General features: G+C 48.7%; 1 protein-coding gene and 50 non-coding genes across 53 annotated transcripts in view; all 51 read right to left on the bottom strand.

Annotated features, from left to right (window-relative positions):
- Window positions 1-26,039, bottom strand: part of LOC127953344 (zinc finger protein 271-like) — an 838,866-nt gene that overhangs the window by 558,937 nt on the left and 253,890 nt on the right. The window lies entirely within an intron of this gene.
- trnal-aag (transfer RNA leucine (anticodon AAG)) lies at window positions 310-391 on the bottom strand. Its single transcript has one exon. It is a non-coding gene; the product is annotated as a tRNA-Leu (tRNA).
- On the bottom strand, window positions 786-867 carry trnal-uag (transfer RNA leucine (anticodon UAG)). The gene has a single exon. It is a non-coding gene; the product is annotated as a tRNA-Leu (tRNA).
- trnal-aag (transfer RNA leucine (anticodon AAG)) lies at window positions 1,355-1,436 on the bottom strand. The gene has a single exon. It is a non-coding gene; the product is annotated as a tRNA-Leu (tRNA).
- On the bottom strand, window positions 1,831-1,912 carry trnal-uag (transfer RNA leucine (anticodon UAG)). Its single transcript has one exon. It is a non-coding gene; the product is annotated as a tRNA-Leu (tRNA).
- Window positions 2,839-2,920, bottom strand: trnal-aag (transfer RNA leucine (anticodon AAG)). Its single transcript has one exon. It is a non-coding gene; the product is annotated as a tRNA-Leu (tRNA).
- On the bottom strand, window positions 3,297-3,378 carry trnal-uag (transfer RNA leucine (anticodon UAG)). The gene has a single exon. It is a non-coding gene; the product is annotated as a tRNA-Leu (tRNA).
- trnal-aag (transfer RNA leucine (anticodon AAG)) lies at window positions 3,866-3,947 on the bottom strand. The gene has a single exon. It is a non-coding gene; the product is annotated as a tRNA-Leu (tRNA).
- trnal-uag (transfer RNA leucine (anticodon UAG)) lies at window positions 4,342-4,423 on the bottom strand. Its single transcript has one exon. It is a non-coding gene; the product is annotated as a tRNA-Leu (tRNA).
- On the bottom strand, window positions 4,847-4,928 carry trnal-aag (transfer RNA leucine (anticodon AAG)). Its single transcript has one exon. It is a non-coding gene; the product is annotated as a tRNA-Leu (tRNA).
- Window positions 5,305-5,386, bottom strand: trnal-uag (transfer RNA leucine (anticodon UAG)). The gene has a single exon. It is a non-coding gene; the product is annotated as a tRNA-Leu (tRNA).
- trnal-aag (transfer RNA leucine (anticodon AAG)) lies at window positions 5,874-5,955 on the bottom strand. The gene has a single exon. It is a non-coding gene; the product is annotated as a tRNA-Leu (tRNA).
- On the bottom strand, window positions 6,350-6,431 carry trnal-uag (transfer RNA leucine (anticodon UAG)). The gene has a single exon. It is a non-coding gene; the product is annotated as a tRNA-Leu (tRNA).
- trnal-aag (transfer RNA leucine (anticodon AAG)) lies at window positions 6,855-6,936 on the bottom strand. Its single transcript has one exon. It is a non-coding gene; the product is annotated as a tRNA-Leu (tRNA).
- On the bottom strand, window positions 7,313-7,394 carry trnal-uag (transfer RNA leucine (anticodon UAG)). The gene has a single exon. It is a non-coding gene; the product is annotated as a tRNA-Leu (tRNA).
- Window positions 7,882-7,963, bottom strand: trnal-aag (transfer RNA leucine (anticodon AAG)). Its single transcript has one exon. It is a non-coding gene; the product is annotated as a tRNA-Leu (tRNA).
- Window positions 8,358-8,439, bottom strand: trnal-uag (transfer RNA leucine (anticodon UAG)). Its single transcript has one exon. It is a non-coding gene; the product is annotated as a tRNA-Leu (tRNA).
- Window positions 8,863-8,944, bottom strand: trnal-aag (transfer RNA leucine (anticodon AAG)). Its single transcript has one exon. It is a non-coding gene; the product is annotated as a tRNA-Leu (tRNA).
- Window positions 9,339-9,420, bottom strand: trnal-uag (transfer RNA leucine (anticodon UAG)). The gene has a single exon. It is a non-coding gene; the product is annotated as a tRNA-Leu (tRNA).
- Window positions 9,908-9,989, bottom strand: trnal-aag (transfer RNA leucine (anticodon AAG)). Its single transcript has one exon. It is a non-coding gene; the product is annotated as a tRNA-Leu (tRNA).
- Window positions 10,384-10,465, bottom strand: trnal-uag (transfer RNA leucine (anticodon UAG)). The gene has a single exon. It is a non-coding gene; the product is annotated as a tRNA-Leu (tRNA).
- trnal-aag (transfer RNA leucine (anticodon AAG)) lies at window positions 11,392-11,473 on the bottom strand. Its single transcript has one exon. It is a non-coding gene; the product is annotated as a tRNA-Leu (tRNA).
- trnal-uag (transfer RNA leucine (anticodon UAG)) lies at window positions 11,850-11,931 on the bottom strand. The gene has a single exon. It is a non-coding gene; the product is annotated as a tRNA-Leu (tRNA).
- Window positions 12,419-12,500, bottom strand: trnal-aag (transfer RNA leucine (anticodon AAG)). The gene has a single exon. It is a non-coding gene; the product is annotated as a tRNA-Leu (tRNA).
- On the bottom strand, window positions 12,895-12,976 carry trnal-uag (transfer RNA leucine (anticodon UAG)). Its single transcript has one exon. It is a non-coding gene; the product is annotated as a tRNA-Leu (tRNA).
- trnal-aag (transfer RNA leucine (anticodon AAG)) lies at window positions 13,400-13,481 on the bottom strand. Its single transcript has one exon. It is a non-coding gene; the product is annotated as a tRNA-Leu (tRNA).
- Window positions 13,858-13,939, bottom strand: trnal-uag (transfer RNA leucine (anticodon UAG)). The gene has a single exon. It is a non-coding gene; the product is annotated as a tRNA-Leu (tRNA).
- On the bottom strand, window positions 14,427-14,508 carry trnal-aag (transfer RNA leucine (anticodon AAG)). The gene has a single exon. It is a non-coding gene; the product is annotated as a tRNA-Leu (tRNA).
- trnal-uag (transfer RNA leucine (anticodon UAG)) lies at window positions 14,903-14,984 on the bottom strand. Its single transcript has one exon. It is a non-coding gene; the product is annotated as a tRNA-Leu (tRNA).
- trnal-aag (transfer RNA leucine (anticodon AAG)) lies at window positions 15,408-15,489 on the bottom strand. The gene has a single exon. It is a non-coding gene; the product is annotated as a tRNA-Leu (tRNA).
- trnal-uag (transfer RNA leucine (anticodon UAG)) lies at window positions 15,884-15,965 on the bottom strand. Its single transcript has one exon. It is a non-coding gene; the product is annotated as a tRNA-Leu (tRNA).
- Window positions 16,453-16,534, bottom strand: trnal-aag (transfer RNA leucine (anticodon AAG)). The gene has a single exon. It is a non-coding gene; the product is annotated as a tRNA-Leu (tRNA).
- On the bottom strand, window positions 16,929-17,010 carry trnal-uag (transfer RNA leucine (anticodon UAG)). The gene has a single exon. It is a non-coding gene; the product is annotated as a tRNA-Leu (tRNA).
- Window positions 17,498-17,579, bottom strand: trnal-aag (transfer RNA leucine (anticodon AAG)). The gene has a single exon. It is a non-coding gene; the product is annotated as a tRNA-Leu (tRNA).
- On the bottom strand, window positions 17,974-18,055 carry trnal-uag (transfer RNA leucine (anticodon UAG)). Its single transcript has one exon. It is a non-coding gene; the product is annotated as a tRNA-Leu (tRNA).
- Window positions 18,479-18,560, bottom strand: trnal-aag (transfer RNA leucine (anticodon AAG)). Its single transcript has one exon. It is a non-coding gene; the product is annotated as a tRNA-Leu (tRNA).
- trnal-uag (transfer RNA leucine (anticodon UAG)) lies at window positions 18,955-19,036 on the bottom strand. The gene has a single exon. It is a non-coding gene; the product is annotated as a tRNA-Leu (tRNA).
- trnal-aag (transfer RNA leucine (anticodon AAG)) lies at window positions 19,460-19,541 on the bottom strand. Its single transcript has one exon. It is a non-coding gene; the product is annotated as a tRNA-Leu (tRNA).
- On the bottom strand, window positions 19,918-19,999 carry trnal-uag (transfer RNA leucine (anticodon UAG)). Its single transcript has one exon. It is a non-coding gene; the product is annotated as a tRNA-Leu (tRNA).
- Window positions 20,487-20,568, bottom strand: trnal-aag (transfer RNA leucine (anticodon AAG)). Its single transcript has one exon. It is a non-coding gene; the product is annotated as a tRNA-Leu (tRNA).
- trnal-uag (transfer RNA leucine (anticodon UAG)) lies at window positions 20,963-21,044 on the bottom strand. Its single transcript has one exon. It is a non-coding gene; the product is annotated as a tRNA-Leu (tRNA).
- trnal-aag (transfer RNA leucine (anticodon AAG)) lies at window positions 21,468-21,549 on the bottom strand. The gene has a single exon. It is a non-coding gene; the product is annotated as a tRNA-Leu (tRNA).
- On the bottom strand, window positions 21,926-22,007 carry trnal-uag (transfer RNA leucine (anticodon UAG)). Its single transcript has one exon. It is a non-coding gene; the product is annotated as a tRNA-Leu (tRNA).
- Window positions 22,495-22,576, bottom strand: trnal-aag (transfer RNA leucine (anticodon AAG)). The gene has a single exon. It is a non-coding gene; the product is annotated as a tRNA-Leu (tRNA).
- Window positions 22,971-23,052, bottom strand: trnal-uag (transfer RNA leucine (anticodon UAG)). The gene has a single exon. It is a non-coding gene; the product is annotated as a tRNA-Leu (tRNA).
- trnal-aag (transfer RNA leucine (anticodon AAG)) lies at window positions 23,476-23,557 on the bottom strand. The gene has a single exon. It is a non-coding gene; the product is annotated as a tRNA-Leu (tRNA).
- On the bottom strand, window positions 23,934-24,015 carry trnal-uag (transfer RNA leucine (anticodon UAG)). The gene has a single exon. It is a non-coding gene; the product is annotated as a tRNA-Leu (tRNA).
- trnal-aag (transfer RNA leucine (anticodon AAG)) lies at window positions 24,503-24,584 on the bottom strand. The gene has a single exon. It is a non-coding gene; the product is annotated as a tRNA-Leu (tRNA).
- On the bottom strand, window positions 24,961-25,042 carry trnal-uag (transfer RNA leucine (anticodon UAG)). The gene has a single exon. It is a non-coding gene; the product is annotated as a tRNA-Leu (tRNA).
- On the bottom strand, window positions 25,466-25,547 carry trnal-aag (transfer RNA leucine (anticodon AAG)). The gene has a single exon. It is a non-coding gene; the product is annotated as a tRNA-Leu (tRNA).
- On the bottom strand, window positions 25,924-26,005 carry trnal-uag (transfer RNA leucine (anticodon UAG)). The gene has a single exon. It is a non-coding gene; the product is annotated as a tRNA-Leu (tRNA).

The following is a 26,039-nucleotide window of genomic DNA, read 5'->3' as shown; positions in this document are numbered from 1 at the left end:
CCTACTTATTGCTTTCCACTGTTATTTTTTTCAATGAGTAAAACTGGCTGTTTCCATCCTTTTGCCTACTTATTGCTTTCCACTGTTATTTTATTCAAGCGATTTTTCCTGTTTTGAAGTAACTTCACTGTGATTGTAAACTATTGACGTCCCTGCTTCAACACGGTGCATCTGTAAGGAAGGAGCAGAGGCCGTGACAGGCTTTCAGCACCGACTTGGCTGAATTGCAAGGAATGTAAAAGCGGCTGAATTTGGACGTTCACGCAGCATCACTTTGCGCAGCCACAGCAGTCTTCCAAAAGCATCTACTGGCAGCGGTGGGATTCGAACCCACGCCCCCGAAGAGACTGGAGCCTTAATCCAGCGCCTTGGACCGCTCGGCCACGCTACCCTGCACTCCTGCGCTCTCCGGCTCGCTAAGACCGGTGGAAAGGCCTCCCTGATGCTGACTAGGGCGAAAAGCTGCATTCTAATCCTGTTTTTCGTAAAACAAACCTGATCCCTAGCAGGTTAGGGCTTGCGGCAATGTTGCTGTCACAGCAAGTCTGAGGCGAATTCTGAAGAACAGATCAACACAGGATTGACTAAAATCGTCAGCAATGAAACTTTCGGTAGTCACTTAACCACAGAGGAGAACAGTGCCCCGGGAGCAGGACTCAGTCTGACTGCTTTAGCAGAAAGGAGATAGGCTGAGCACCTGGCCGCTGAAAGGCAAAGTGTACTCTCACCACGTTTTCAGAACCTTCATCGAGTACACACAGGGCCTCTGTAATTAAAACCACAGCTGGCAGCGGTGGGATTCGAACCCACGCCCCCAGAGAGACTGGAGCCTAAATCCAGCGCCTTAGACCACTCGGCCACGCTACCAGGTTGATAGTTTCTTTCCATTCCTTTTTCCACCTTCCACCTTCCGGAAATAGAGGCAACGCTACCACACTAAGCCCTTTTCAATGAGTAAAACTGGCTGTTTCCATCCTTTTGCCTACTTATTGCTTTCCACTGTTATTTTTTTCAATGAGTAAAACTGGCTGTTTCCATCCTTTTGCCTACTTATTGCTTTCCACTGTTATTTTTTTCAATGAGTAAAACTGGCTGTTTCCATCCTTTTGCCTACTTATTGCTTTCCACTGTTATTTTATTCAAGCGATTTTTCCTGTTTTGAAGTAACTTCACTGTGATTGTAAACTATTGACGTCCCTGCTTCAACACGGTGCATCTGTAAGGAAGGAGCAGAGGCCGTGACAGGCTTTCAGCACCGACTTGGCTGAATTGCAAGGAATGTAAAAGCGGCTGAATTTGGACGTTCACGCAGCATCACTTTGAGCAGCCACAGCAGTCTTCCAAAAGCATCTACTGGCAGAGGTGGGATTCGAACCCACGCCCCCGAAGAGACTGGAGCCTTAATCCAGCGCCTTGGACCGCTCGGCCACGCTACCCTGCACTCCTGCGCTCTCCGGCTCGCTAAGACCGGTGGAAAGGCCTCCCTGATGCTGACTAGGGCGAAAAGCTGCATTCTAATCCTGTTTTTCGTAAAACAAACCTGATCCCTAGCAGGTTAGGGCTTGCGGCAATGTTGCTGTCACAGCAAGTCTGAGGCGAATTCTGAAGAACAGATCAACACAGGATTGACTAAAATCGTCAGCAATGAAACTTTCGGTAGTCACTTAACCACAGAGGAGAACAGTGCCCCGGGAGCAGGACTCAGTCTGACTGCTTTAGCAGAAAGGAGATAGGCTGAGCACCTGGCCGCTGAAAGGCAAAGTGTACTCTCACCACGTTTTCAGAACCTTCATCGAGTACACACAGGGCCTCTGTAATTAAAACCACAGCTGGCAGCGGTGGGATTCGAACCCACGCCCCCAGAGAGACTGGAGCCTAAATCCAGCGCTTTAGACCACAAGGCCACGCTACCAGATTGATAGTTTCTTTCCATTCCTTTTTCCGCCTTCCACCTTCCGGAAATAGAGGCAACGCTACCACACTAAGCCCTTTTCAATGAGTAAAACTGGCTGTTTCCATCCTTTTGCCTACTTATTGCTTTCCACTGTTATTTTTTTCAATGAGTAAAACTGGCTGTTTCCATCCTTTTGCCTACTTATTGCTTTCCACTGTTATTTTATTCAAGCGATTTTTCCTGTTTTGAAGTAACTTCACTGTGATTGTAAACTATTGACGTCCCTGCTTCAACACGGTGCATCTGTAAGGAAGGAGCAGAGGCCGTGACAGGCTTTCAGCACCGACTTGGCTGAATTGCAAGGAATGTAAAAGCGGCTGAATTTGGACGTTCACGCAGCATCACTTTGCGCAGCCACAGCAGTCTTCCAAAAGCATCTACTGGCAGCGGTGGGATTCGAACCCACGACCCCGAAGAGACTGGAGCCTTAATCCAGCGCCTTGGACCGCTTTCACTTAAAATTTTCACTTAAAATTTTCACTTAAAATTTTCACCTTCCACCTTCCGGAAATAGAGGCAACGCTACCACACTAAGCCCTTTTCAATGAGTAAAACTGGCTGTTTCCATCCTTTTGCCTACTTATTGCTTTCCACTGTTATTTTTTTCAATGAGTAAAACTGGCTGTTTCCATCCTTTTGCCTACTTATTGCTTTCCACTGTTATTTTATTCAAGCGATTTTTCCTGTTTTGAAGTAACTTCACTGTGATTGTAAACTATTGACGTCCCTGCTTCAACACGGTGCATCTGTAAGGAAGGAGCAGAGGCCGTGACAGGCTTTCAGCACCGACTTGGCTGAATTGCAAGGAATGTAAAAGCGGCTGAATTTGGACGTTCACGCAGCATCACTTTGCGCAGCCACAGCAGTCTTCCAAAAGCATCTACTGGCAGCGGTGGGATTCGAACCCACGCCCCCGAAGAGACTGGAGCCTTAATCCAGCGCCTTGGACCGCTCGGCCACGCTACCCTGCACTCCTGCGCTCTCCGGCTCGCTAAGACCGGTGGAAAGGCCTCCCTGATGCTGACTAGGGCGAAAAGCTGCATTCTAATCCTGTTTTTCGTAAAACAAACCTGATCCCTAGCAGGTTAGGGCTTGCGGCAATGTTGCTGTCACAGCAAGTCTGAGGTGAGTTCTGAAGAACAGATCAACACAGTATTGACTAAAATCGTCAGCAATGACTTAACCACAGAGAACAGTGCCCCGGGAGCAGGACTCAGTCTGACTGCTTTAGCAGAAAGGAGATAGGCTGAGCACCTGGCCGCTGAAAGGCAAAGTGTACTCTCACCACGTTTTCAGAACCTTCATCGAGTACACACAGGGCCTCTGTAATTAAAACCACAGCTGGCAGCGGTGGGATTCGAACCCACGCCCCCAGAGAGACTGGAGCCTAAATCCAGCGCCTTAGACCACTCGGCCACGCTACCAGATTGATAGTTTCTTTCCATTCCTTTTTCCGCCTTCCACCTTCCGGAAATAGAGGCAACGCTACCACACTAAGCCCTTTTCAATGAGTAAAACTGGCTGTTTCCATCCTTTTGCCTACTTATTGCTTTCCACTGTTATTTTTTTCAATGAGTAAAACTGGCTGTTTCCATCCTTTTGCCTACTTATTGCTTTCCACTGTTATTTTTTTCAATGAGTAAAACTGGCTGTTTCCATCCTTTTGCCTACTTATTGCTTTCCACTGTTATTTTATTCAAGCGATTTTTCCTGTTTTGAAGTAACTTCACTGTGATTGTAAACTATTGACGTCCCTGCTTCAACACGGTGCATCTGTAAGGAAGGAGCAGAGGCCGTGACAGGCTTTCAGCACCGACTTGGCTGAATTGCAAGGAATGTAAAAGCGGCTGAATTTGGACGTTCACGCAGCATCACTTTGAGCAGCCACAGCAGTCTTCCAAAAGCATCTACTGGCAGCGGTGGGATTCGAACCCACGCCCCCGAAGAGACTGGAGCCTTAATCCAGCGCCTTGGACCGCTCGGCCACGCTACCCTGCACTCCTGCGCTCTCCGGCTCGCTAAGACCGGTGGAAAGGCCTCCCTGATGCTGACTAGGGCGAAAAGCTGCATTCTAATCCTGTTTTTCGTAAAACAAACCTGATCCCTAGCAGGTTAGGGCTTGCGGCAATGTTGCTGTCACAGCAAGTCTGAGGCGAATTCTGAAGAACAGATCAACACAGGATTGACTAAAATCGTCAGCAATGAAACTTTCGGTAGTCACTTAACCACAGAGGAGAACAGTGCCCCGGGAGCAGGACTCAGTCTGACTGCTTTAGCAGAAAGGAGATAGGCTGAGCACCTGGCCGCTGAAAGGCAAAGTGTACTCTCACCACGTTTTCAGAACCTTCATCGAGTACACACAGGGCCTCTGTAATTAAAACCACAGCTGGCAGCGGTGGGATTCGAACCCACGCCCCCAGAGAGACTGGAGCCTAAATCCAGCGCCTTAGACCACTCGGCCACGCTACCAGGTTGATAGATTCTTTCCATTCCTTTTTCCACCTTCCACCTTCCGGAAATAGAGGCAACGCTACCACACTAAGCCCTTTTCAATGAGTAAAACTGGCTGTTTCCATCCTTTTGCCTACTTATTGCTTTCCACTTTTATTTTTTTCAATGAGTAAAACTGGCTGTTTCCATCCTTTTGCCTACTTATTGCTTTCCACTGTTATTTTATTCAAGCGATTTTTCCTGTTTTGAAGTAACTTCACTGTGATTGTAAACTATTGACGTCCCTGCTTCAACACGGTGCATCTGTAAGGAAGGAGCAGAGGCCGTGACAGGCTTTCAGCACCGACTTGGCTGAATTGCAAGGAATGTAAAAGCGGCTGAATTTGGACGTTCACGCAGCATCACTTTGCGCAGCCACAGCAGTCTTCCAAAAGCATCTACTGGCAGCGGTGGGATTCGAACCCACGCCCCCGAAGAGACTGGAGCCTTAATCCAGCGCCTTGGACCGCTCGGCCACGCTACCCTGCACTCCTGCGCTCTCCGGCTCGCTAAGACCGGTGGAAAGGCCTCCCTGATGCTGACTAGGGCGAAAAGCTGCATTCTAATCCTGTTTTTCGTAAAACAAACCTGATCCCTAGCAGGTTAGGGCTTGCGGCAATGTTGCTGTCACAGCAAGTCTGAGGTGAGTTCTGAAGAACAGATCAACACAGTATTGACTAAAATCGTCAGCAATGACTTAACCACAGAGAACAGTGCCCCGGGAGCAGGACTCAGTCTGACTGCTTTAGCAGAAAGGAGATAGGCTGAGCACCTGGCCGCTGAAAGGCAAAGTGTACTCTCACCACGTTTTCAGAACCTTCATCGAGTACACACAGGGCCTCTGTAATTAAAACCACAGCTGGCAGCGGTGGGATTCGAACCCACGCCCCCAGAGAGACTGGAGCCTAAATCCAGCGCCTTAGACCACTCGGCCACGCTACCAGATTGATAGTTTCTTTCCATTCCTTTTTCCGCCTTCCACCTTCCGGAAATAGAGGCAACGCTACCACACTAAGCCCTTTTCAATGAGTAAAACTGGCTGTTTCCATCCTTTTGCCTACTTATTGCTTTCCACTGTTATTTTTTTCAATGAGTAAAACTGGCTGTTTCCATCCTTTTGCCTACTTATTGCTTTCCACTGTTATTTTTTTCAATGAGTAAAACTGGCTGTTTCCATCCTTTTGCCTACTTATTGCTTTCCACTGTTATTTTATTCAAGCGATTTTTCCTGTTTTGAAGTAACTTCACTGTGATTGTAAACTATTGACGTCCCTGCTTCAACACGGTGCATCTGTAAGGAAGGAGCAGAGGCCGTGACAGGCTTTCAGCACCGACTTGGCTGAATTGCAAGGAATGTAAAAGCGGCTGAATTTGGACGTTCACGCAGCATCACTTTGAGCAGCCACAGCAGTCTTCCAAAAGCATCTACTGGCAGCGGTGGGATTCGAACCCACGCCCCCGAAGAGACTGGAGCCTTAATCCAGCGCCTTGGACCGCTCGGCCACGCTACCCTGCACTCCTGCGCTCTCCGGCTCGCTAAGACCGGTGGAAAGGCCTCCCTGATGCTGACTAGGGCGAAAAGCTGCATTCTAATCCTGTTTTTCGTAAAACAAACCTGATCCCTAGCAGGTTAGGGCTTGCGGCAATGTTGCTGTCACAGCAAGTCTGAGGCGAATTCTGAAGAACAGATCAACACAGGATTGACTAAAATCGTCAGCAATGAAACTTTCGGTAGTCACTTAACCACAGAGGAGAACAGTGCCCCGGGAGCAGGACTCAGTCTGACTGCTTTAGCAGAAAGGAGATAGGCTGAGCACCTGGCCGCTGAAAGGCAAAGTGTACTCTCACCACGTTTTCAGAACCTTCATCGAGTACACACAGGGCCTCTGTAATTAAAACCACAGCTGGCAGCGGTGGGATTCGAACCCACGCCCCCAGAGAGACTGGAGCCTAAATCCAGCGCCTTAGACCACTCGGCCACGCTACCAGGTTGATAGATTCTTTCCATTCCTTTTTCCACCTTCCACCTTCCGGAAATAGAGGCAACGCTACCACACTAAGCCCTTTTCAATGAGTAAAACTGGCTGTTTCCATCCTTTTGCCTACTTATTGCTTTCCACTTTTATTTTTTTCAATGAGTAAAACTGGCTGTTTCCATCCTTTTGCCTACTTATTGCTTTCCACTGTTATTTTATTCAAGCGATTTTTCCTGTTTTGAAGTAACTTCACTGTGATTGTAAACTATTGACGTCCCTGCTTCAACACGGTGCATCTGTAAGGAAGGAGCAGAGGCCGTGACAGGCTTTCAGCACCGACTTGGCTGAATTGCAAGGAATGTAAAAGCGGCTGAATTTGGACGTTCACGCAGCATCACTTTGCGCAGCCACAGCAGTCTTCCAAAAGCATCTACTGGCAGCGGTGGGATTCGAACCCACGCCCCCGAAGAGACTGGAGCCTTAATCCAGCGCCTTGGACCGCTCGGCCACGCTACCCTGCACTCCTGCGCTCTCCGGCTCGCTAAGACCGGTGGAAAGGCCTCCCTGATGCTGACTAGGGCGAAAAGCTGCATTCTAATCCTGTTTTTCGTAAAACAAACCTGATCCCTAGCAGGTTAGGGCTTGCGGCAATGTTGCTGTCACAGCAAGTCTGAGGTGAGTTCTGAAGAACAGATCAACACAGTATTGACTAAAATCGTCAGCAATGACTTAACCACAGAGAACAGTGCCCCGGGAGCAGGACTCAGTCTGACTGCTTTAGCAGAAAGGAGATAGGCTGAGCACCTGGCCGCTGAAAGGCAAAGTGTACTCTCACCACGTTTTCAGAACCTTCATCGAGTACACACAGGGCCTCTGTAATTAAAACCACAGCTGGCAGCGGTGGGATTCGAACCCACGCCCCCAGAGAGACTGGAGCCTAAATCCAGCGCCTTAGACCACTCGGCCACGCTACCAGATTGATAGTTTCTTTCCATTCCTTTTTCCGCCTTCCACCTTCCGGAAATAGAGGCAACGCTACCACACTAAGCCCTTTTCAATGAGTAAAACTGGCTGTTTCCATCCTTTTGCCTACTTATTGCTTTCCACTGTTATTTTTTTCAATGAGTAAAACTGGCTGTTTCCATCCTTTTGCCTACTTATTGCTTTCCACTGTTATTTTTTTCAATGAGTAAAACTGGCTGTTTCCATCCTTTTGCCTACTTATTGCTTTCCACTGTTATTTTATTCAAGCGATTTTTCCTGTTTTGAAGTAACTTCACTGTGATTGTAAACTATTGACGTCCCTGCTTCAACACGGTGCATCTGTAAGGAAGGAGCAGAGGCCGTGACAGGCTTTCAGCACCGACTTGGCTGAATTGCAAGGAATGTAAAAGCGGCTGAATTTGGACGTTCACGCAGCATCACTTTGAGCAGCCACAGCAGTCTTCCAAAAGCATCTACTGGCAGCGGTGGGATTCGAACCCACGACCCCAAAGAGACTGGAGCCTTAATCCAGCGCCTTGGACCGCTCGGCCACGCTACCCTGCACTCCTGCACTCTCCGGCTCGCTAAGACCGGTGGAAAGGCCTCCCTGATGCTGACTAGGGCGAAAAGCTGCATTCTAATCCTGTTTTTCGTAAAACAAACCTGATCCCTAGCAGGTTAGGGCTTGCGGCAATGTTGCTGTCACAGCAAGTCTGAGGCGAATTCTGAAGAACAGATCAACACAGGATTGACTAAAATCGTCAGCAATGAAACTTTCGGTAGTCACTTAACCACAGAGGAGAACAGTGCCCCGGGAGCAGGACTCAGTCTGACTGCTTTAGCAGAAAGGAGATAGGCTGAGCACCTGGCCGCTGAAAGGCAAAGTGTACTCTCACCACGTTTTCAGAACCTTCATCGAGTACACACAGGGCCTCTGTAATTAAAACCACAGCTGGCAGCGGTGGGATTCGAACCCACGCCCCCAGAGAGACTGGAGCCTAAATCCAGCGCCTTAGACCACTCGGCCACGCTACCAGGTTGATAGTTTCTTTCCATTACTTTTTCCACCTTCCACCTTCCGGAAATAGAGGCAACGCTACCACACTAAGCCCTTTTCAATGAGTAAAACTGGCTGTTTCCATCCTTTTGCCTACTTATTGCTTTCCACTGTTATTTTTTTCAATGAGTAAAACTGGCTGTTTCCATCCTTTTGCCTACTTATTGCTTTCCACTGTTATTTTATTCAAGCGATTTTTCCTGTTTTGAAGTAACTTCACTGTGATTGTAAACTATTGACGTCCCTGCTTCAACACGGTGCATCTGTAAGGAAGGAGCAGAGGCCGTGACAGGCTTTCAGCACCGACTTGGCTGAATTGCAAGGAATGTAAAAGCGGCTGAATTTGGACGTTCACGCAGCATCACTTTGCGCAGCCACAGCAGTCTTCCAAAAGCATCTACTGGCAGCGGTGGGATTCGAACCCACGCCCCCGAAGAGACTGGAGCCTTAATCCAGCGCCTTGGACCGCTCGGCCACGCTACCCTGCACTCCTGCGCTCTCCGGCTCGCTAAGACCGGTGGAAAGGCCTCCCTGATGCTGACTAGGGCGAAAAGCTGCATTCTAATCCTGTTTTTCGTAAAACAAACCTGATCCCTAGCAGGTTAGGGCTTGCGGCAATGTTGCTGTCACAGCAAGTCTGAGGCGAATTCTGAAGAACAGATCAACACAGGATTGACTAAAATCGTCAGCAATGAAACTTTCGGTAGTCACTTAACCACAGAGGAGAACAGTGCCCCGGGAGCAGGACTCAGTCTGACTGCTTTAGCAGAAAGGAGATAGGCTGAGCACCTGGCCGCTGAAAGGCAAAGTGTACTCTCACCACGTTTTCAGAACCTTCATCGAGTACACACAGGGCCTCTGTAATTAAAACCACAGCTGGCAGCGGTGGGATTCGAACCCACGCCCCCAGAGAGACTGGAGCCTAAATCCAGCGCCTTAGACCACTCGGCCACGCTACCAGGTTGATAGTTTCTTTCCATTCCTTTTTCCACCTTCCACCTTCCGGAAATAGAGGCAACGCTACCACACTAAGCCCTTTTCAATGAGTAAAACTGGCTGTTTCCATCCTTTTGCCTACTTATTGCTTTCCACTGTTATTTTTTTCAATGAGTAAAACTGGCTGTTTCCATCCTTTTGCCTACTTATTGCTTTCCACTGTTATTTTTTTCAATGAGTAAAACTGGCTGTTTCCATCCTTTTGCCTACTTATTGCTTTCCACTGTTATTTTATTCAAGCGATTTTTCCTGTTTTGAAGTAACTTCACTGTGATTGTAAACTATTGACGTCCCTGCTTCAACACGGTGCATCTGTAAGGAAGGAGCAGAGGCCGTGACAGGCTTTCAGCACCGACTTGGCTGAATTGCAAGGAATGTAAAAGCGGCTGAATTTGGACGTTCACGCAGCATCACTTTGAGCAGCCACAGCAGTCTTCCAAAAGCATCTACTGGCAGAGGTGGGATTCGAACCCACGCCCCCGAAGAGACTGGAGCCTTAATCCAGCGCCTTGGACCGCTCGGCCACGCTACCCTGCACTCCTGCGCTCTCCGGCTCGCTAAGACCGGTGGAAAGGCCTCCCTGATGCTGACTAGGGCGAAAAGCTGCATTCTAATCCTGTTTTTCGTAAAACAAACCTGATCCCTAGCAGGTTAGGGCTTGCGGCAATGTTGCTGTCACAGCAAGTCTGAGGCGAATTCTGAAGAACAGATCAACACAGGATTGACTAAAATCGTCAGCAATGAAACTTTCGGTAGTCACTTAACCACAGAGGAGAACAGTGCCCCGGGAGCAGGACTCAGTCTGACTGCTTTAGCAGAAAGGAGATAGGCTGAGCACCTGGCCGCTGAAAGGCAAAGTGTACTCTCACCACGTTTTCAGAACCTTCATCGAGTACACACAGGGCCTCTGTAATTAAAACCACAGCTGGCAGCGGTGGGATTCGAACCCACGCCCCCAGAGAGACTGGAGCCTAAATCCAGCGCTTTAGACCACAAGGCCACGCTACCAGATTGATAGTTTCTTTCCATTCCTTTTTCCGCCTTCCACCTTCCGGAAATAGAGGCAACGCTACCACACTAAGCCCTTTTCAATGAGTAAAACTGGCTGTTTCCATCCTTTTGCCTACTTATTGCTTTCCACTGTTATTTTTTTCAATGAGTAAAACTGGCTGTTTCCATCCTTTTGCCTACTTATTGCTTTCCACTGTTATTTTATTCAAGCGATTTTTCCTGTTTTGAAGTAACTTCACTGTGATTGTAAACTATTGACGTCCCTGCTTCAACACGGTGCATCTGTAAGGAAGGAGCAGAGGCCGTGACAGGCTTTCAGCACCGACTTGGCTGAATTGCAAGGAATGTAAAAGCGGCTGAATTTGGACGTTCACGCAGCATCACTTTGCGCAGCCACAGCAGTCTTCCAAAAGCATCTACTGGCAGCGGTGGGATTCGAACCCACGACCCCGAAGAGACTGGAGCCTTAATCCAGCGCCTTGGACCGCTTTCACTTAAAATTTTCACTTAAAATTTTCACTTAAAATTTTCACCTTCCACCTTCCGGAAATAGAGGCAACGCTACCACACTAAGCCCTTTTCAATGAGTAAAACTGGCTGTTTCCATCCTTTTGCCTACTTATTGCTTTCCACTGTTATTTTTTTCAATGAGTAAAACTGGCTGTTTCCATCCTTTTGCCTACTTATTGCTTTCCACTGTTATTTTATTCAAGCGATTTTTCCTGTTTTGAAGTAACTTCACTGTGATTGTAAACTATTGACGTCCCTGCTTCAACACGGTGCATCTGTAAGGAAGGAGCAGAGGCCGTGACAGGCTTTCAGCACCGACTTGGCTGAATTGCAAGGAATGTAAAAGCGGCTGAATTTGGACGTTCACGCAGCATCACTTTGCGCAGCCACAGCAGTCTTCCAAAAGCATCTACTGGCAGCGGTGGGATTCGAACCCACGCCCCCGAAGAGACTGGAGCCTTAATCCAGCGCCTTGGACCGCTCGGCCACGCTACCCTGCACTCCTGCGCTCTCCGGCTCGCTAAGACCGGTGGAAAGGCCTCCCTGATGCTGACTAGGGCGAAAAGCTGCATTCTAATCCTGTTTTTCGTAAAACAAACCTGATCCCTAGCAGGTTAGGGCTTGCGGCAATGTTGCTGTCACAGCAAGTCTGAGGTGAGTTCTGAAGAACAGATCAACACAGTATTGACTAAAATCGTCAGCAATGACTTAACCACAGAGAACAGTGCCCCGGGAGCAGGACTCAGTCTGACTGCTTTAGCAGAAAGGAGATAGGCTGAGCACCTGGCCGCTGAAAGGCAAAGTGTACTCTCACCACGTTTTCAGAACCTTCATCGAGTACACACAGGGCCTCTGTAATTAAAACCACAGCTGGCAGCGGTGGGATTCGAACCCACGCCCCCAGAGAGACTGGAGCCTAAATCCAGCGCCTTAGACCACTCGGCCACGCTACCAGATTGATAGTTTCTTTCCATTCCTTTTTCCGCCTTCCACCTTCCGGAAATAGAGGCAACGCTACCACACTAAGCCCTTTTCAATGAGTAAAACTGGCTGTTTCCATCCTTTTGCCTACTTATTGCTTTCCACTGTTATTTTTTTCAATGAGTAAAACTGGCTGTTTCCATCCTTTTGCCTACTTATTGCTTTCCACTGTTATTTTTTTCAATGAGTAAAACTGGCTGTTTCCATCCTTTTGCCTACTTATTGCTTTCCACTGTTATTTTATTCAAGCGATTTTTCCTGTTTTGAAGTAACTTCACTGTGATTGTAAACTATTGACGTCCCTGCTTCAACACGGTGCATCTGTAAGGAAGGAGCAGAGGCCGTGACAGGCTTTCAGCACCGACTTGGCTGAATTGCAAGGAATGTAAAAGCGGCTGAATTTGGACGTTCACGCAGCATCACTTTGAGCAGCCACAGCAGTCTTCCAAAAGCATCTACTGGCAGCGGTGGGATTCGAACCCACGCCCCCGAAGAGACTGGAGCCTTAATCCAGCGCCTTGGACCGCTCGGCCACGCTACCCTGCACTCCTGCGCTCTCCGGCTCGCTAAGACCGGTGGAAAGGCCTCCCTGATGCTGACTAGGGCGAAAAGCTGCATTCTAATCCTGTTTTTCGTAAAACAAACCTGATCCCTAGCAGGTTAGGGCTTGCGGCAATGTTGCTGTCACAGCAAGTCTGAGGCGAATTCTGAAGAACAGATCAACACAGGATTGACTAAAATCGTCAGCAATGAAACTTTCGGTAGTCACTTAACCACAGAGGAGAACAGTGCCCCGGGAGCAGGACTCAGTCTGACTGCTTTAGCAGAAAGGAGATAGGCTGAGCACCTGGCCGCTGAAAGGCAAAGTGTACTCTCACCACGTTTTCAGAACCTTCATCGAGTACACACAGGGCCTCTGTAATTAAAACCACAGCTGGCAGCGGTGGGATTCGAACCCACGCCCCCAGAGAGACTGGAGCCTAAATCCAGCGCCTTAGACCACTCGGCCACGCTACCAGGTTGATAGATTCTTTCCATTCCTTTTTCCACCTTCCACCTTCCGGAAATAGAGGCAACGCTACCACACTAAGCCCTTTTCAATGAGTAAAACTGGCTGTTTCCATCCTTTTGCCTACTTATTGCTTTCCACTTTTATTTTTTTCAATGAGTAAAACTGGCTGTTTCCATCCTTTTGCCTACTTATTGCTTTCCACTGTTATTTTATTCAAGCGATTTTTCCTGTTTTGAAGTAACTTCACTGTGATTGTAAACTATTGACGTCCCTGCTTCAACACGGTGCATCTGTAAGGAAGGAGCAGAGGCCGTGACAGGCTTTCAGCACCGACTTGGCTGAATTGCAAGGAATGTAAAAGCGGCTGAATTTGGACGTTCACGCAGCATCACTTTGCGCAGCCACAGCAGTCTTCCAAAAGCATCTACTGGCAGCGGTGGGATTCGAACCCACGCCCCCGAAGAGACTGGAGCCTTAATCCAGCGCCTTGGACCGCTCGGCCACGCTACCCTGCACTCCTGCGCTCTCCGGCTCGCTAAGACCGGTGGAAAGGCCTCCCTGATGCTGACTAGGGCGAAAAGCTGCATTCTAATCCTGTTTTTCGTAAAACAAACCTGATCCCTAGCAGGTTAGGGCTTGCGGCAATGTTGCTGTCACAGCAAGTCTGAGGTGAGTTCTGAAGAACAGATCAACACAGTATTGACTAAAATCGTCAGCAATGACTTAACCACAGAGAACAGTGCCCCGGGAGCAGGACTCAGTCTGACTGCTTTAGCAGAAAGGAGATAGGCTGAGCACCTGGCCGCTGAAAGGCAAAGTGTACTCTCACCACGTTTTCAGAACCTTCATCGAGTACACACAGGGCCTCTGTAATTAAAACCACAGCTGGCAGCGGTGGGATTCGAACCCACGCCCCCAGAGAGACTGGAGCCTAAATCCAGCGCCTTAGACCACTCGGCCACGCTACCAGATTGATAGTTTCTTTCCATTCCTTTTTCCGCCTTCCACCTTCCGGAAATAGAGGCAACGCTACCACACTAAGCCCTTTTCAATGAGTAAAACTGGCTGTTTCCATCCTTTTGCCTACTTATTGCTTTCCACTGTTATTTTTTTCAATGAGTAAAACTGGCTGTTTCCATCCTTTTGCCTACTTATTGCTTTCCACTGTTATTTTTTTCAATGAGTAAAACTGGCTGTTTCCATCCTTTTGCCTACTTATTGCTTTCCACTGTTATTTTATTCAAGCGATTTTTCCTGTTTTGAAGTAACTTCACTGTGATTGTAAACTATTGACGTCCCTGCTTCAACACGGTGCATCTGTAAGGAAGGAGCAGAGGCCGTGACAGGCTTTCAGCACCGACTTGGCTGAATTGCAAGGAATGTAAAAGCGGCTGAATTTGGACGTTCACGCAGCATCACTTTGAGCAGCCACAGCAGTCTTCCAAAAGCATCTACTGGCAGCGGTGGGATTCGAACCCACGACCCCAAAGAGACTGGAGCCTTAATCCAGCGCCTTGGACCGCTCGGCCACGCTACCCTGCACTCCTGCGCTCTCCGGCTCGCTAAGACCGGTGGAAAGGCCTCCCTGATGCTGACTAGGGCGAAAAGCTGCATTCTAATCCTGTTTTTCGTAAAACAAACCTGATCCCTAGCAGGTTAGGGCTTGCGGCAATGTTGCTGTCACAGCAAGTCTGAGGCGAATTCTGAAGAACAGATCAACACAGGATTGACTAAAATCGTCAGCAATGAAACTTTCGGTAGTCACTTAACCACAGAGGAGAACAGTGCCCCGGGAGCAGGACTCAGTCTGACTGCTTTAGCAGAAAGGAGATAGGCTGAGCACCTGGCCGCTGAAAGGCAAAGTGTACTCTCACCACGTTTTCAGAACCTTCATCGAGTACACACAGGGCCTCTGTAATTAAAACCACAGCTGGCAGCGGTGGGATTCGAACCCACGCCCCCAGAGAGACTGGAGCCTAAATCCAGCGCCTTAGACCACTCGGCCACGCTACCAGGTTGATAGTTTCTTTCCATTACTTTTTCCACCTTCCACCTTCCGGAAATAGAGGCAACGCTACCACACTAAGCCCTTTTCAATGAGTAAAACTGGCTGTTTCCATCCTTTTGCCTACTTATTGCTTTCCACTGTTATTTTTTTCAATGAGTAAAACTGGCTGTTTCCATCCTTTTGCCTACTTATTGCTTTCCACTGTTATTTTATTCAAGCGATTTTTCCTGTTTTGAAGTAACTTCACTGTGATTGTAAACTATTGACGTCCCTGCTTCAACACGGTGCATCTGTAAGGAAGGAGCAGAGGCCGTGACAGGCTTTCAGCACCGACTTGGCTGAATTGCAAGGAATGTAAAAGCGGCTGAATTTGGACGTTCACGCAGCATCACTTTGCGCAGCCACAGCAGTCTTCCAAAAGCATCTACTGGCAGCGGTGGGATTCGAACCCACGCCCCCGAAGAGACTGGAGCCTTAATCCAGCGCCTTGGACCGCTCGGCCACGCTACCCTGCACTCCTGCGCTCTCCGGCTCGCTAAGACCGGTGGAAAGGCCTCCCTGATGCTGACTAGGGCGAAAAGCTGCATTCTAATCCTGTTTTTCGTAAAACAAACCTGATCCCTAGCAGGTTAGGGCTTGCGGCAATGTTGCTGTCACAGCAAGTCTGAGGCGAATTCTGAAGAACAGATCAACACAGGATTGACTAAAATCGTCAGCAATGAAACTTTCGGTAGTCACTTAACCACAGAGGAGAACAGTGCCCCGGGAGCAGGACTCAGTCTGACTGCTTTAGCAGAAAGGAGATAGGCTGAGCACCTGGCCGCTGAAAGGCAAAGTGTACTCTCACCACGTTTTCAGAACCTTCATCGAGTACACACAGGGCCTCTGTAATTAAAACCACAGCTGGCAGCGGTGGGATTCGAACCCACGCCCCCAGAGAGACTGGAGCCTAAATCCAGCGCCTTAGACCACTCGGCCACGCTACCAGGTTGATAGTTTCTTTCCATTCCTTTTTCCACCTTCCACCTTCCGGAAATAGAGGCAACGCTACCACACTAAGCCCTTTTCAATGAGTAAAACTGGCTGTTTCCATCCTTTTGCCTACTTATTGCTTTCCACTGTTATTTTTTTCAATGAGTAAAACTGGCTGTTTCCATCCTTTTGCCTACTTATTGCTTTCCACTGTTATTTTTTTCAATGAGTAAAACTGGCTGTTTCCATCCTTTTGCCTACTTATTGCTTTCCACTGTTATTTTATTCAAGCGATTTTTCCTGTTTTGAAGTAACTTCACTGTGATTGTAAACTATTGACGTCCCTGCTTCAACACGGTGCATCTGTAAGGAAGGAGCAGAGGCCGTGACAGGCTTTCAGCACCGACTTGGCTGAATTGCAAGGAATGTAAAAGCGGCTGAATTTGGACGTTCACGCAGCATCACTTTGAGCAGCCACAGCAGTCTTCCAAAAGCATCTACTGGCAGAGGTGGGATTCGAACCCACGCCCCCGAAGAGACTGGAGCCTTAATCCAGCGCCTTGGACCGCTCGGCCACGCTACCCTGCACTCCTGCGCTCTCCGGCTCGCTAAGACCGGTGGAAAGGCCTCCCTGATGCTGACTAGGGCGAAAAGCTGCATTCTAATCCTGTTTTTCGTAAAACAAACCTGATCCCTAGCAGGTTAGGGCTTGCGGCAATGTTGCTGTCACAGCAAGTCTGAGGCGAATTCTGAAGAACAGATCAACACAGGATTGACTAAAATCGTCAGCAATGAAACTTTCGGTAGTCACTTAACCACAGAGGAGAACAGTGCCCCGGGAGCAGGACTCAGTCTGACTGCTTTAGCAGAAAGGAGATAGGCTGAGCACCTGGCCGCTGAAAGGCAAAGTGTACTCTCACCACGTTTTCAGAACCTTCATCGAGTACACACAGGGCCTCTGTAATTAAAACCACAGCTGGCAGCGGTGGGATTCGAACCCACGCCCCCAGAGAGACTGGAGCCTAAATCCAGCGCCTTAGACCACTCGGCCACGCTACCAGGTTGATAGTTTCTTTCCATTCCTTTTTCCACCTTCCACCTTCCGGAAATAGAGGCAACGCTACCACACTAAGCCCTTTTCAATGAGTAAAACTGGCTGTTTCCATCCTTTTGCCTACTTATTGCTTTCCACTGTTATTTTTTTCAATGAGTAAAACTGGCTGTTTCCATCCTTTTGCCTACTTATTGCTTTCCACTGTTATTTTTTTCAATGAGTAAAACTGGCTGTTTCCATCCTTTTGCCTACTTATTGCTTTCCACTGTTATTTTATTCAAGCGATTTTTCCTGTTTTGAAGTAACTTCACTGTGATTGTAAACTATTGACGTCCCTGCTTCAACACGGTGCATCTGTAAGGAAGGAGCAGAGGCCGTGACAGGCTTTCAGCACCGACTTGGCTGAATTGCAAGGAATGTAAAAGCGGCTGAATTTGGACGTTCACGCAGCATCACTTTGAGCAGCCACAGCAGTCTTCCAAAAGCATCTACTGGCAGAGGTGGGATTCGAACCCACGCCCCCGAAGAGACTGGAGCCTTAATCCAGCGCCTTGGACCGCTCGGCCACGCTACCCTGCACTCCTGCGCTCTCCGGCTCGCTAAGACCGGTGGAAAGGCCTCCCTGATGCTGACTAGGGCGAAAAGCTGCATTCTAATCCTGTTTTTCGTAAAACAAACCTGATCCCTAGCAGGTTAGGGCTTGCAGCAATGTTGCTGTCACAGCAAGTCTGAGGCGAATTCTGAAGAACAGATCAACACAGGATTGACTAAAATCGTCAGCAATGAAACTTTCGGTAGTCACTTAACCACAGAGGAGAACAGTGCCCCGGGAGCAGGACTCAGTCTGACTGCTTTAGCAGAAAGGAGATAGGCTGAGCACCTGGCCGCTGAAAGGCAAAGTGTACTCTCACCACGTTTTCAGAACCTTCATCGAGTACACACAGGGCCTCTGTAATTAAAACCACAGCTGGCAGCGGTGGGATTCGAACCCACGCCCCCAGAGAGACTGGAGCCTAAATCCAGCGCTTTAGACCACAAGGCCACGCTACCAGATTGATAGTTTCTTTCCATTCCTTTTTCCGCCTTCCACCTTCCGGAAATAGAGGCAACGCTACCACACTAAGCCCTTTTCAATGAGTAAAACTGGCTGTTTCCATCCTTTTGCCTACTTATTGCTTTCCACTGTTATTTTTTTCAATGAGTAAAACTGGCTGTTTCCATCCTTTTGCCTACTTATTGCTTTCCACTGTTATTTTATTCAAGCGATTTTTCCTGTTTTGAAGTAACTTCACTGTGATTGTAAACTATTGACGTCCCTGCTTCAACACGGTGCATCTGTAAGGAAGGAGCAGAGGCCGTGACAGGCTTTCAGCACCGACTTGGCTGAATTGCAAGGAATGTAAAAGCGGCTGAATTTGGACGTTCACGCAGCATCACTTTGCGCAGCCACAGCAGTCTTCCAAAAGCATCTACTGGCAGCGGTGGGATTCGAACCCACGACCCCAAAGAGACTGGAGCCTTAATCCAGCGCCTTGGACCGCTCGGCCACGCTACCCTGCACTCCTGCGCTCTCCGGCTCGCTAAGACCGGTGGAAAGGCCTCCCTGATGCTGACTAGGGCGAAAAGCTGCATTCTAATCCTGTTTTTCGTAAAACAAACCTGATCCCTAGCAGGTTAGGGCTTGCGGCAATGTTGCTGTCACAGCAAGTCTGAGGCAAATTCTGAAGAACAGATCAACACAGGATTGACTAAAATCGTCAGCAATGAAACTTTCGGTAGTCACTTAACCACAGAGGAGAACAGTGCCCCGGGAGCAGGACTCAGTCTGACTGCTTTAGCAGAAAGGAGATAGGCTGAGCACCTGGCCGCTGAAAGGCAAAGTGTACTCTCACCACGTTTTCAGAACCTTCATCGAGTACACACAGGGCCTCTGTAATTAAAACCACAGCTGGCAGCGGTGGGATTCGAACCCACGCCCCCAGAGAGACTGGAGCCTAAATCCAGCGCCTTAGACCACTCGGCCACGCTACCAGGTTGATAGTTTCTTTCCATTCCTTTTTCCACCTTCCACCTTCCGGAAATAGAGGCAACGCTACCACACTAAGCCCTTTTCAATGAGTAAAACTGGCTGTTTCCATCCTTTTGCCTACTTATTGCTTTCCACTGTTATTTTTTTCAATGAGTAAAACTGGCTGTTTCCATCCTTTTGCCTACTTATTGCTTTCCACTGTTATTTTATTCAAGCGATTTTTCCTGTTTTGAAGTAACTTCACTGTGATTGTAAACTATTGACGTCCCTGCTTCAACACGGTGCATCTGTAAGGAAGGAGCAGAGGCCGTGACAGGCTTTCAGCACCGACTTGGCTGAATTGCAAGGAATGTAAAAGCGGCTGAATTTGGACGTTCACGCAGCATCACTTTGCGCAGCCACAGCAGTCTTCCAAAAGCATCTACTGGCAGCGGTGGGATTCGAACCCACGCCCCCGAAGAGACTGGAGCCTTAATCCAGCGCCTTGGACCGCTCGGCCACGCTACCCTGCACTCCTGCCCTCTCCGGCTCGCTAAGACCGGTGGAAAGGCCTCCCTGATGCTGACTAGGGCGAAAAGCTGCATTCTAATCCTGTTTTTCGTAAAACAAACCTGATCCCTAGCAGGTTAGGGCTTGCGGCAATGTTGCTGTCACAGCAAGTCTGAGGTGAGTTCTGAAGAACAGATCAACACAGTATTGACTAAAATCGTCAGCAATGACTTAACCACAGAGAACAGTGCCCCGGGAGCAGGACTCAGTCTGACTGCTTTAGCAGAAAGGAGATAGGCTGAGCACCTGGCCGCTGAAAGGCAAAGTGTACTCTCACCACGTTTTCAGAACCTTCATCGAGTACACACAGGGCCTCTGTAATTAAAACCACAGCTGGCAGCGGTGGGATTCGAACCCACGCCCCCAGAGAGACTGGAGCCTAAATCCAGCGCCTTAGACCACTCGGCCACGCTACCAGATTGATAGTTTCTTTCCATTCCTTTTTCCGCCTTCCACCTTCCGGAAATAGAGGCAACGCTACCACACTAAGCCCTTTTCAATGAGTAAAACTGGCTGTTTCCATCCTTTTGCCTACTTATTGCTTTCCACTGTTATTTTTTTCAATGAGTAAAACTGGCTGTTTCCATCCTTTTGCCTACTTATTGCTTTCCACTGTTATTTTTTTCAATGAGTAAAACTGGCTGTTTCCATCCTTTTGCCTACTTATTGCTTTCCACTGTTATTTTATTCAAGCGATTTTTCCTGTTTTGAAGTAACTTCACTGTGATTGTAAACTATTGACGTCCCTGCTTCAACACGGTGCATCTGTAAGGAAGGAGCAGAGGCCGTGACAGGCTTTCAGCACCGACTTGGCTGAATTGCAAGGAATGTAAAAGCGGCTGAATTTGGACGTTCACGCAGCATCACTTTGAGCAGCCACAGCAGTCTTCCAAAAGCATCTACTGGCAGCGGTGGGATTCGAACCCACGACCCCAAAGAGACTGGAGCCTTAATCCAGCGCCTTGGACCGCTCGGCCACGCTACCCTGCACTCCTGCGCTCTCCGGCTCGCTAAGACCGGTGGAAAGGCCTCCCTGATGCTGACTAGGGCGAAAAGCTGCATTCTAATCCTGTTTTTCGTAAAACAAACCTGATCCCTAGCAGGTTAGGGCTTGTGGCAATGTTGCTGTCACAGCAAGTCTGAGGCGAATTCTGAAGAACAGATCAACACAGGATTGACTAAAATCGTCAGCAATGAAACTTTCGGTAGTCACTTAACCACAGAGGAGAACAGTGCCCCGGGAGCAGGACTCAGTCTGACTGCTTTAGCAGAAAGGAGATAGGCTGAGCACCTGGCCGCTGAAAGGCAAAGTGTACTCTCACCACGTTTTCAGAACCTTCATCGAGTACACACAGGGCCTCTGTAATTAAAACCACAGCTGGCAGCGGTGGGATTCGAACCCACGCCCCCAGAGAGACTGGAGCCTAAATCCAGCGCCTTAGACCACTCGGCCACGCTACCAGGTTGATAGTTTCTTTCCATTCCTTTTTCCACCTTCCACCTTCCGGAAATAGAGGCAACGCTACCACACTAAGCCCTTTTCAATGAGTAAAACTGGCTGTTTCCATCCTTTTGCCTACTTATTGCTTTCCACTGTTATTTTTTTCAATGAGTAAAACTGGCTGTTTCCATCCTTTTGCCTACTTATTGCTTTCCACTGTTATTTTATTCAAGCGATTTTTCCTGTTTTGAAGTAACTTCACTGTGATTGTAAACTATTGACGTCCCTGCTTCAACACGGTGCATCTGTAAGGAAGGAGCAGAGGCCGTGACAGGCTTTCAGCACCGACTTGGCTGAATTGCAAGGAATGTAAAAGCGGCTGAATTTGGACGTTCACGCAGCATCACTTTGCGCAGCCACAGCAGTCTTCCAAAAGCATCTACTGGCAGCGGTGGGATTCGAACCCACGCCCCCGAAGAGACTGGAGCCTTAATCCAGCGCCTTGGACCGCTCGGCCACGCTACCCTGCACTCCTGCGCTCTCCGGCTCGCTAAGACCGGTGGAAAGGCCTCCCTGATGCTGACTAGGGCGAAAAGCTGCATTCTAATCCTGTTTTTCGTAAAACAAACCTGATCCCTAGCAGGTTAGGGCTTGCGGCAATGTTGCTGTCACAGCAAGTCTGAGGTGAGTTCTGAAGAACAGATCAACACAGTATTGACTAAAATCGTCAGCAATGACTTAACCACAGAGAACAGTGCCCCGGGAGCAGGACTCAGTCTGACTGCTTTAGCAGAAAGGAGATAGGCTGAGCACCTGGCCGCTGAAAGGCAAAGTGTACTCTCACCACGTTTTCAGAACCTTCATCGAGTACACACAGGGCCTCTGTAATTAAAACCACAGCTGGCAGCGGTGGGATTCGAACCCACGCCCCCAGAGAGACTGGAGCCTAAATCCAGCGCCTTAGACCACTCGGCCACGCTACCAGATTGATAGTTTCTTTCCATTCCTTTTTCCGCCTTCCACCTTCCGGAAATAGAGGCAACGCTACCACACTAAGCCCTTTTCAATGAGTAAAACTGGCTGTTTCCATCCTTTTGCCTACTTATTGCTTTCCACTGTTATTTTTTTCAATGAGTAAAACTGGCTGTTTCCATCCTTTTGCCTACTTATTGCTTTCCACTGTTATTTTTTTCAATGAGTAAAACTGGCTGTTTCCATCCTTTTGCCTACTTATTGCTTTCCACTGTTATTTTATTCAAGCGATTTTTCCTGTTTTGAAGTAACTTCACTGTGATTGTAAACTATTGACGTCCCTGCTTCAACACGGTGCATCTGTAAGGAAGGAGCAGAGGCCGTGACAGGCTTTCAGCACCGACTTGGCTGAATTGCAAGGAATGTAAAAGCGGCTGAATTTGGACGTTCACGCAGCATCACTTTGAGCAGCCACAGCAGTCTTCCAAAAGCATCTACTGGCAGCGGTGGGATTCGAACCCACGCCCCCGAAGAGACTGGAGCCTTAATCCAGCGCCTTGGACCGCTCGGCCACGCTACCCTGCACTCCTGCGCTCTCCGGCTCGCTAAGACCGGTGGAAAGGCCTCCCTGATGCTGACTAGGGCGAAAAGCTGCATTCTAATCCTGTTTTTCGTAAAACAAACCTGATCCCTAGCAGGTTAGGGCTTGCGGCAATGTTGCTGTCACAGCAAGTCTGAGGCGAATTCTGAAGAACAGATCAACACAGGATTGACTAAAATCGTCAGCAATGAAACTTTCGGTAGTCACTTAACCACAGAGGAGAACAGTGCCCCGGGAGCAGGACTCAGTCTGACTGCTTTAGCAGAAAGGAGATAGGCTGAGCACCTGGCCGCTGAAAGGCAAAGTGTACTCTCACCACGTTTTCAGAACCTTCATCGAGTACACACAGGGCCTCTGTAATTAAAACCACAGCTGGCAGCGGTGGGATTCGAACCCACGCCCCCAGAGAGACTGGAGCCTAAATCCAGCGCCTTAGACCACTCGGCCACGCTACCAGGTTGATAGTTTCTTTCCATTCCTTTTTCCACCTTCCACCTTCCGGAAATAGAGGCAACGCTACCACACTAAGCCCTTTTCAATGAGTAAAACTGGCTGTTTCCATCCTTTTGCCTACTTATTGCTTTCCACTGTTATTTTTTTCAATGAGTAAAACTGGCTGTTTCCATCCTTTTGCCTACTTATTGCTTTCCACTGTTATTTTATTCAAGCGATTTTTCCTGTTTTGAAGTAACTTCACTGTGATTGTAAACTATTGACGTCCCTGCTTCAACACGGTGCATCTGTAAGGAAGGAGCAGAGGCCGTGACAGGCTTTCAGCACCGACTTGGCTGAATTGCAAGGAATGTAAAAGCGGCTGAATTTGGACGTTCACGCAGCATCACTTTGCGCAGCCACAGCAGTCTTCCAAAAGCATCTACTGGCAGCGGTGGGATTCGAACCCACGCCCCCGAAGAGACTGGAGCCTTAATCCAGCGCCTTGGACCGCTCGGCCACGCTACCCTGCACTCCTGCGCTCTCCGGCTCGCTAAGACCGGTGGAAAGGCCTCCCTGATGCTGACTAGGGCGAAAAGCTGCATTCTAATCCTGTTTTTCGTAAAACAAACCTGATCCCTAGCAGGTTAGGGCTTGCGGCAATGTTGCTGTCACAGCAAGTCTGAGGTGAGTTCTGAAGAACAGATCAACACAGTATTGACTAAAATCGTCAGCAATGACTTAACCACAGAGAACAGTGCCCCGGGAGCAGGACTCAGTCTGACTGCTTTAGCAGAAAGGAGATAGGCTGAGCACCTGGCCGCTGAAAGGCAAAGTGTACTCTCACCACGTTTTCAGAACCTTCATCGAGTACACACAGGGCCTCTGTAATTAAAACCACAGCTGGCAGCGGTGGGATTCGAACCCACGCCCCCAGAGAGACTGGAGCCTAAATCCAGCGCCTTAGACCACTCGGCCACGCTACCAGATTGATAGTTTCTTTCCATTCCTTTTTCCGCCTTCCACCTTCCGGAAATAGAGGCAACGCTACCACACTAAGCCCTTTTCAATGAGTAAAACTGGCTGTTTCCATCCTTTTGCCTACTTATTGCTTTCCACTGTTATTTTTTTCAATGAGTAAAACTGGCTGTTTCCATCCTTTTGCCTACTTATTGCTTTCCACTGTTATTTTTTTCAATGAGTAAAACTGGCTGTTTCCATCCTTTTGCCTACTTATTGCTTTCCACTGTTATTTTATTCAAGCGATTTTTCCTGTTTTGAAGTAACTTCACTGTGATTGTAAACTATTGACGTCCCTGCTTCAACACGGTGCATCTGTAAGGAAGGAGCAGAGGCCGTGACAGGCTTTCAGCACCGACTTGGCTGAATTGCAAGGAATGTAAAAGCGGCTGAATTTGGACGTTCACGCAGCATCACTTTGCGCAGCCACAGCAGTCTTCCAAAAGCATCTACTGGCAGCGGTGGGATTCGAACCCACGCCCCCGAAGAGACTGGAGCCTTAATCCAGCGCCTTGGACCGCTCGGCCACGCTACCCTGCACTCCTGCGCTCTCCGGCTCGCTAAGACCGGTGGAAAGGCCTCCCTGATGCTGACTAGGGCGAAAAGCTGCATTCTAATCCTGTTTTTCGTAAAACAAACCTGATCCCTAGCAGGTTAGGGCTTGCGGCAATGTTGTTGTCACAGCAAGTCTGAGGCGAGTTCTGAAGAACAGATCAACACAGTATTGACTAAAATCGTCAGCAATGACTTAACCACAGAGAACAGTGCCCCGGGAGCAGGACTCAGTCTGACTGCTTTAGCAGAAAGGAGATAGGCTGAGCACCTGGCCGCTGAAAGGCAAAGTGTACTCTCACCACGTTTTCAGAAACTTCATCGAGTACACACAGGGCCTCTGTAATTAAAACCACAGCTGGCAGCGGTGGGATTCGAACCCACGCCCCCAGAGAGACTGGAGCCTAAATCCAGCGCCTTAGACCACTCGGCCACGCTACCAGATTGATAGTTTCTTTCCATTCCTTTTTCCGCCTTCCACCTTCCGGAAATAGAGGCAACGCTACCACACTAAGCCCTTTTCAATGAGTAAAACTGGCTGTTTCCATCCTTTTGCCTACTTATTGCTTTCCACTGTTATTTTTTTCAATGAGTAAAACTGGCTGTTTCCATCCTTTTGCCTACTTATTGCTTTCCACTGTTATTTTATTCAAGCGATTTTTCCTGTTTTGAAGTAACTTCACTGTGATTGTAAACTATTGACGTCCCTGCTTCAACACGGTGCATCTGTAAGGAAGGAGCAGAGGCCGTGACAGGCTTTCAGCACCGACTTGGCTGAATTGCAAGGAATGTAAAAGCGGCTGAATTTGGACGTTCACGCAGCATCACTTTGCGCAGCCACAGCAGTCTTCCAAAAGCATCTACTGGCAGCGGTGGGATTCGAACCCACGCCCCCGAAGAGACTGGAGCCTTAATCCAGCGCCTTGGACCGCTCGGCCACGCTACCCTGCACTCCTGCGCTCTCCGGCTCGCTAAGACCGGTGGAAAGGCCTCCCTGATGCTGACTAGGGCGAAAAGCTGCATTCTAATCCTGTTTTTCGTAAAACAAACCTGATCCCTAGCAGGTTAGGGCTTGCGGCAATGTTGTTGTCACAGCAAGTCTGAGGCGAGTTCTGAAGAACAGATCAACACAGTATTGACTAAAATCGTCAGCAATGACTTAACCACAGAGAACAGTGCCCCGGGAGCAGGACTCAGTCTGACTGCTTTAGCAGAAAGGAGATAGGCTGAGCACCTGGCCGCTGAAAGGCAAAGTGTACTCTCACCACGTTTTCAGAACCTTCATCGAGTACACACAGGGCCTCTGTAATTAAAACCACAGCTGGCAGCGGTGGGATTCGAACCCACGCCCCCAGAGAGACTGGAGCCTAAATCCAGCGCCTTAGACCACTCGGCCACGCTACCAGGTTGATAGCTTCTTTCCATTCCTTTTTCCACC

This window comes from Carassius gibelio, chromosome B3 (assembly GCF_023724105.1).
Source record: "Carassius gibelio isolate Cgi1373 ecotype wild population from Czech Republic chromosome B3, carGib1.2-hapl.c, whole genome shotgun sequence".
Taxonomy (NCBI): domain Eukaryota; kingdom Metazoa; phylum Chordata; class Actinopteri; order Cypriniformes; family Cyprinidae; genus Carassius; species Carassius gibelio.
This window is presented reverse-complemented; position numbering and strand designations above follow the sequence as displayed.